The sequence below is a fragment of the Cnephaeus nilssonii genome (genome assembly GCF_951640355.1).
Source record: "Cnephaeus nilssonii genome assembly, chromosome: 3".
Lineage (NCBI taxonomy): Eukaryota > Metazoa > Chordata > Mammalia > Chiroptera > Vespertilionidae > Cnephaeus > Cnephaeus nilssonii.
Genome location: NC_137074.1, coordinates 1,981,968 through 1,989,896, shown reverse-complemented (window position 1 = coordinate 1,989,896; position 7,929 = coordinate 1,981,968).

Here is a 7,929-nt window from a genome sequence, read left to right as displayed (position 1 = left end):
CGTGCATGGCTGACTGCTCCGAGCTAACGTCGCACACCAGAGAGGCGGGCTCTTAAGAGCGTGGAGTTCGTGGAGTTCGCAATACCTGCAGGTTCCGGCGGGAAGCTTTGGGCCGCCCTGCATCCCTTAGAGCAGTGGGTCCGGGACTTTACGGCCTCTGACTCACCAGGAGACGGCTGCAGCAGCGGGGAGGCAGGCAGGTGCCTCGCCTGGGGTGTCTGATTCAGGAGGTCTGGGACAGGGCCCAGGGATTTGCATTTCTAACAAGTTTCCTGCCTCAGCGGCTCTGGAGCCACGCCTGAGAATCCCTGTCCAGATGCTCTCGGAAAAGGAAAAATACCAAACGGGGCTGCCACACCCTCCCGGGTCCAGGAAACGTCACCCCAACCTCCATAGAAGGCTCCATCTTGAGGCCCCTGGGCACCCGAACCCAAGGGAGAGCTCCCGGCGTCTCCCAGCTCCTGAGGAGGCTGTGTGGCTGAAGGTCCGTTTGTTTTCAGGGGGCTGGGGAGGGGGGGTATCATTGCTGTACGTCGGAATAGACTTTGCGTAAGTGAGCCAGATCGTTTAAAATGTAAAAGTTTAAAAAACTCACTTGGTCCTAAAATACACCATCTAGACCCACCAACGTCTCTGAAGTGGACCCGTGTTCCACTGCACTCCGTGCGGCATTGGCCTCATGCCAGTGTGGGTCCCGGGACAGCGCACACGCCAGAGCGGTTCTCAGAGGACCACGCACCTCGGATCGGCGACGGCGGGCACCTGGGTCAGTGCACGGACACGCAAGTCCACGCGCGTTCTGCCGCGTCAGAACCTGACCAGGAAGCCCCGCCCGGTCGCTTTTTTATCACTCAGAAGCTGCTTGCTTCAGAGAAATGAGAAATTCAACAAGATAGTTTTGTGGTTTTTCTTTAGCTTTATCAGCATGCTGCAATCGCATAGACCGAAGGTCAAATTCTTCCCAGAAGACACGCAGCAACGACTCCGTGTTATTCTTGGGCCCATGAGGGGCCAGAAGTGCAAAAGGACGAGACACACAGACCCATGAGCAGCGTCGGAACCTGGAAGGAGGCTCCGCCATCGGTGGCCAGACTTCCCCTGAAATACACTCAATGGCCCGATTATTATGATCTGTGAACACATAATAATCTGGCCACTCAGTGTGTGTATATATATCTTACCTAATAAAAGAGAAACATGCAAAATTAACCATCACTCCTCTATACCCACAGCCAGAGTGAGTATGCAAATTGACCCAACAAAGATGGAGGTTAATTTGCATATGCAGGTGTGGAGCGGCTGGGAGGGGCGTGACACCTGCTATGAGGGGAAGGGGGGCGGCAGAGGGAGCTACAGGAGCGGTGCTCCGGACAGAAGCGAGGACTTGACGGCTCCCAGGCGGCTGGGAGTGAAGCCAGGGGAAGGAAGGCCTATTCTTGCACAAATATTGTGCAACAGACCTCTAGTCTATATATATTAGAGGCCCGGTGCATGAATTCGTGCATGGGTGGGGTCCGGCCAGCCGGGCCAGGGGGAGGGGACGTGGGCGGTTGGCCGGCCTGCCTGCTGGTCGAACTCCTGGTCGAGGGGACAATTTGCATATTAGCCTTTTATTATATAGGATACACACTGAGTGGCCAGATGATTACGCGTTCAGAGATCATCATCATCTGGCCACTCAGTGTAGACTCGCCATTAAACAATGTCACGCGGAAGTCACCAGCAAGGAGCGACTCCCTTCTCGCTCCGCAGGTGCTGTGAGGCCTGGAAGCATGGGGGGGGGGGAGAGGGGGAGGGCTCTCACGGCACGTGCTCACCCCCTCGGGGCGGGTCAGGGTTGCCCGGAAGGCTGGTGCCATGCAGACTCCTGGCTCTGGCTCCCACATTTGTGGGAGGTGATTAGGAGCCCAAACATTTGCAATTAAAACAGGTGCCCTGGCCTGGCCAATGTGGCTAGTGGCTGAGCATCAACCTTTGAACCAGTAGGTCACGGTTTGATTCCCGGTCAGGGCACATGCCCAGGTTGCGGGCTCGATCCCTAGTGGGGGGTGCGCAGGATTCTCTCTTATCATTGATGCTTTGATCTCTCTCTCTCCCTCTCCCTTCCTCTCTGCAATCAATCTACACTAATAAAAGAGTAAGATGCAAATCGACCGTACCTTTGTGACGCCCACCAGCCAATCAGGAGTGAGTATGCAAATTAACCCAACAAAGCTGGAAGGTTAATTTGCATATGCAGCCGCTTTGGGCCTCTGGGCAGCATGGGAAGGCAGAAAGGCGGCTCTGGCTGGAGCGAAGGCGGTGCCGGCAGCCAGGGGAAGGAAGGCCCATTCTTGCATGAATCTTCGTGCATTGGGCCTCTGGTAAAAATATATTTTTAAAAAAAGAAATAAAAGAAAAGAAACAGGTGCCCCGATTCCGATGCAGGTGGGGTGTCCTCCAGACCATGTTGCAGGAGACACTCCTCAACAGACAGAGCCCCAGCCCTTGAACGCAGTGGATTTTTACCGTAAAGACAACTTCATTTTTTTACTTTACGGGTGCACCCCGGTTGGGTGAGCTGATGAGGGCAGGAAGCACGGGGCTGGGACAGAGCATGCCTCGCGTGGCCCATGAGGAGGCTCCCTGGCTTGTGTCAGACTCCTGCGGGCCCGACACACCCCGAGCACTCTCATCCCACGTGCTCTTTTCCGAGGAAGGAAGGGAAGGTCCTTGGAAGAGAAATCGCTGGCCTTCCGGACCCAGAATCCCCAGGGGAGGCGAGCGGGTGTTTGTCAGCGCGTGGCCCTCTGCCCAGACGGAGGCGCCCCCCTCGCTGGGGCCAGACGCGGTAGACCGTGGGGCCCGGTGGGGAGTGGGTGTCTGAAGGCCAGCATTGGGGCACCTGTGATCGCGACCTGCCAAACCCCACATCAGGAATGTCCAGCCCCTCCCCGGGCGAGCGGAGTGTTTACTGAAAAAACACTCTGACAGCCGAGACGCTCGGGTGTCCGTCTACACTCATTAAAACGGAACCAACCCCGGGAGGCAGGCACCGCCTGTCCCCGACGCTTCACCTGTCCCCCGTGTTTACGTAACACAGAGCCGCCGCAGCTCCTCTCCGGGACCGACCCGGCGGCGCCTCTGCCACTGTCCCGTCTCCTCGTCCGGCCGGCCGGGCCGCGGGAGGAGCGGGTAAACCAAACCTCCCCGGCAGGGCTCCTGGGCCGCCCCGCGATGGCCCAGCGACTGGCATTCGTTCGCGGAGTGAGGTCTCCTCGGGGCACTTTCCGACTGACTCTTGCCGCGGGCGTCCCGGGAAGAAGGCCTTGTTGCTTGTTCGCCCTTCTCCTGCCACCGGCCCCCCTGCTCGCGGGCCTGGGCCCAGATCCGCTGCTTCTGCTGGGCCCGGCCCACCCGAGTCCCATTCACTCCCCGTCCACGGAGCCCAGCCCCCGGGAGAGCCGCGCTCGAGGGTGGACCAAGGTCAGCCCACCTTCTGTGGGTGGAACGGCTGTGTCCCCGGCTCCCGTGGGCGGGAACCACCGCTCACCCCAACAGCAGGACGCCCAGAGCCGGGGTTGAGTCTGTGCTTTGGGGTTGGTCTCGGGGTTGCTTTGCCGGCAACAGCGGGCAGTTTCCTCCGGAAGGAAGCAGGAGAGAGGGCTCCCCGAGAACCACGGGAAGCGCCTGCAGCCGGCCTGGGTGCCCCGCGCTGGCAAACCCCCCGTTTCCTTCTCATGAAGCAGAAGGAAGGCGGCGGGCGGGCCGGCGTCTGCCCTCCTGAGACCTGGGCGGGGTGCTCGCTCCCCTTCTCCCTCCCCTGGCCTCGGGCAGCCCCACGTGGGAGACGGACCCAGTTCCCCCGCTCCCCATGCCGTTGGCCGGTGTCCGAGCTGCTCTGAGCCTCCTCTGCTCCCCAATGGATAAAAGCCGTTGACACCCCGAGGGCTCGGGGGGACTCAGTGAGATGAGGAATATAACGGGCCGTCCTGCTGTCTGTTTGTCTCTCCTCCGTGAGAGGAGGGAGATGGGCGGGGGGAGGGGTTGCCCACGGGGTCCTCCAGCATCGCGGGCAGGTGCCCGGGCAGGGCGTCCTCCTCCCAGCCCACAGCTGGGGTGGCGGGCAGGTGTCTGTCACCGGGATCCGCTCGTCTCATCCGAGACGACGATGAGCCCTTTCCTCCATCGGGCGTTTCCCTAACGTCGTCTCTTTCAGGGGACGGGCTTCGCACGCGTTTTGAATGCAGATGGAACGCAGCCTTGAAACCATCGCTCTGGGGGCTCCGAGCCTGGGACGTCAGGGGCTGCCACGCTCCTGGGATTACAGGGACGATTGTGTGAGCTGCGCACAGAGCACACTCCGAAGGCAGCCTCCGCGGCCCCTCCACGAAAACGCCGTGCGAGCCACGTGCGTAGCTTAGAGCTCGCCAGGAGCCACGCTTACAAAGCAATCCAACTGCTGCTGATCACGTATTCTGTTTAACCCAAACTTTCCCCAAATACTGTCATTTGAACATAGCGTTAGAGAACATTACCATCTACTCAATGTAAACTGTCAGTGGGGCGTCTCACATGCTTGCTTTTCTTTCACTAAATTGACATCCTAGTGTCCGTCTCCGTTCAGACTCAGCCTGTTTCGGGCGCCCGTGGCCCGTGGCCCGTGGCCTCCATGTGGGACTTGGCGTGTCTACAGCCTTGTTGCATTGTCACAGCCCATGGATAGCTAGGGCCACAGTGAGCAGAGGAGATTTTCATCGAAAGCTCCAAACCAACGTCCCCATGTCCCCACAGCACCTCACAGGCCTCCTGCACTCACAGGCTTTCAGATAAACAATTTCATCAGATCCTCGTGTCAACCATGATGTAGGCAGGGCTGATGTCATCTCCTCATATTACAGCTCAGACAACCAGGGCTTAAAAATATTAGCCCGGCCCGGCGTGGCTCAGTGGTTGAGCATCGACCTATGAACCAGGAGGTCAGTGTTCGATTCCTGGTCAGGGCACAGGCCCGGGTTTCGGGCCCCATCCCCAGTGTGGGGCGTGCAGGAGGCAGCGGATCCATGGTTCTCTCTCATTGTTGATGTTTCTGTCTCTCTCTCCCTCTCTCTCTGAAATCAATAAAAATATTTTTAAAATATTAATTGGCCCAAAGTCAATGGCTAGAGGTTGGGGGTTGGGAACTTGAACTGGATCTGGGACTCTAACTCCTCGCGTCCAGCTAAGAACGAGACAGTGCCCCCCCCCACCCCACCCCACCCCCCATCATCACGCTGCCATGACAGGGACCTTAGCCTCCTGTCCCAGCACCGAACACAGAGCCCGGCACGGAGCGGGCACACGGTTCCGACGAGATGACATTAAGTTCAGCTCCATCCAAAGGGTGACCCACTCCAGACGCCTCCTCGCCATCGCCCGGATCACTCCGTCTCCGGGGCCTTCTGGGAAAGCCAAAACCACAAAGCCTCCCACACACCGAAGCGGCCTGTGCTGACCGACCCTGGACACCCCCTCACTTCCCAGCACGCCGAGACATCTCCGAGGGCTTTTCTAGACAAACCCTCTGTCATGGCCCCGGGAGAATGCTCACCTCGCACTTTTCACTGCGAATTCCATCTCCGGGGCTAAGCGCACCTGGAAAGGTGATTTGGTCCGACTTGTGGTTTGCACGCCAACCTCCACCACCCAGGCCACCCAGACCACCCAGGCCACCCAGACCACCCAGACCACCCAGGCCACCCAGACCACCCAGGCCACCCAGACCACCCAGGCCACCCAGGCCACCCAGACCACCCAGACCACCCAGGCCACCCAGGCCACCCAGACCACCCAGGCCACCCAGGCCACCCAGGCCACCCAGACCACCCAGGCCACCCAGGCCACCCAGACCACCCAGGCCACCCAGACCACCCAGACCACCCAGACCACCCAGGAGGCTGCTGGTGCTCCAGCACAAGGAAGCACCTCTTGCCTCCAGCGGGCCAGCCACGTCGGGTTGAGCCACGCAGGCCGGTGAGCGGCAAAGTCCCTGACGAGTGAGGTCAGAGGGCGCCGGGGACCTGGTGGAGAGGCAGCCCTGTTCCCAGCCGCCCCAGGCGCCCCTCCAGCCGGGCCGGCTCCGGTCACCCCTCTGCCCCGTCAGCACCGCATGCTCCCCCGGAGGTCTCTTGCCTCCTGTGCGGCAGCCGGGCCTCGGCACCCAGGGCACTGGGCACGGCGCCAGGGCTGCGTGGAGAGCCGGGCCAGGTGCTGAGAGTGCGATCTCCCTGAGGCGTTGGCATGTCGGAACAGGACAAGGGCCCAGGCCCCCGCTCTCCGGCCCGTGCCCTCATCGGCTGCTTCTTGCCAGCTTCCCGCTGGGCACCAGAGGGATTCAGGGCAGGATACAGCAGAAGCTTGTGCTGAACTTCCATGAGCTCCGCCATCTGCTTGGTGACTGTGGCATCGCTCAGGGCCCACGCACCCCACACGCAAGCCGGACCCGCCGCTCCCCGCATCCCCACCTCACACGCCTTGTCTGTGAGACGTCCTCGTGAACTTGTTTTTCTGGAGAGCACCAGGGTCATGCCCACATTTTGGTGGGAAGGACCATTTTTAAAGCTCTGTGACCTCACACGGAGCCCAGTGCTGCGGGGGCCCGGGATCCCTCAGGCAATCCTCCTGCCGCAGCGCGCGCCGCCACGTCTGGGCACGAGGCTCAGCCACGAAACCAGAGGATCTCTGGAGGGTTTACAGTCCATGGAGGTGGGGGCAGGGGAAGGGACGGGACAGGAGACAAATGAATAAATAACATCACTCCAATGGTCATACATGCTATTAAAACAGGGGAATGGGGCACAGCCTCCTGTGGGGACAGGGCCGACCACTCAGAAGAGTGATCTGCCCACTGGCGTGGCTCAGCGGCTGAGCGTCGACCAGGAGGTCACGGTTTGATTCCCGGGCAGGGCACATGCCCCGGTTGCAGGCTCCATCCCCAGTGGGGGGCGTGCAGGAGGCCGCCGATCAGTGATTCTCTCTCATCACTGATGTTTCTCACTCTCTCCCTCTCCCTTCCTCTCTGAGATCAATAAAAATACATTTAAAAAATAAAAATACTTCTAGCCTGACCAGTTTGCTCAGTGGTTGGAACATTGGCCTGCACACTGAACGGTCAAGGGTTTGATTCCCGATCAAGGGCACATACCCGGGTTGCAGGTTCCATGCCAGGCCCTGGCCCGGGTGCATGTGGGAGGCAACCAATAGATGTGTCTCTCTTACATGGATGTTTCTCTCTCTCTCTCTCTCTCTCTCTCTCTCCCCCCCCCCTCCGTCCCTCCCACTCTCTCTAAAAATCAATGGAAAACAGCCTCTGTGGAGCCGGAGCTGGAATGCCCCCCCAGGGCCCAGCACTCCACAGGGCCACACCGGGTCACACAGGGTCACGCAGGAGTCGGTTCCCAGGGTGCCAAGCACGGATCCACACATGGAGGGAGAGGACCCTGCCCCTGCCCCTCATCTCTCCTCTCCCCCTGCCCCTCATCTCTCCTCCTCTCCCCCTGCCCCTCATCTCTCCTCTCCCCCTGCCCCTCATCTCTCCTCTCCCCCTGCCCCTCATCTCTCCTCTCCCCCTGCCCCTCATCTCTCCTCTCCCCCTGCCCCTCATCTCTCCTCTCCCCCTGCCCCTCATCTCTCCTCCTCTCCCCCTGCCCCTCATCCCTCCTCCTCTCCCCCTGCCCCTCATCTCTCCTCTCCCCCTGCCCCTCATCTCTCCTCCTCTCCCCCTGCCCCTCATCTCTCCTCCTCTCCCCCTGCCCCTCATCCCTCCTCCTCTCCCCCTGCCCCTCATCTCTCCTCTCCCCCTGCCCCTCATCTCTCCTCTCCCCCTGCCCCTCATCTCTCCTCCTCTCCCCCTGCCCCTCATCCCTCCTCCTCTCCCCCTGCCCCTCATCTCTCCTCTCCCCCTGCCCCTCA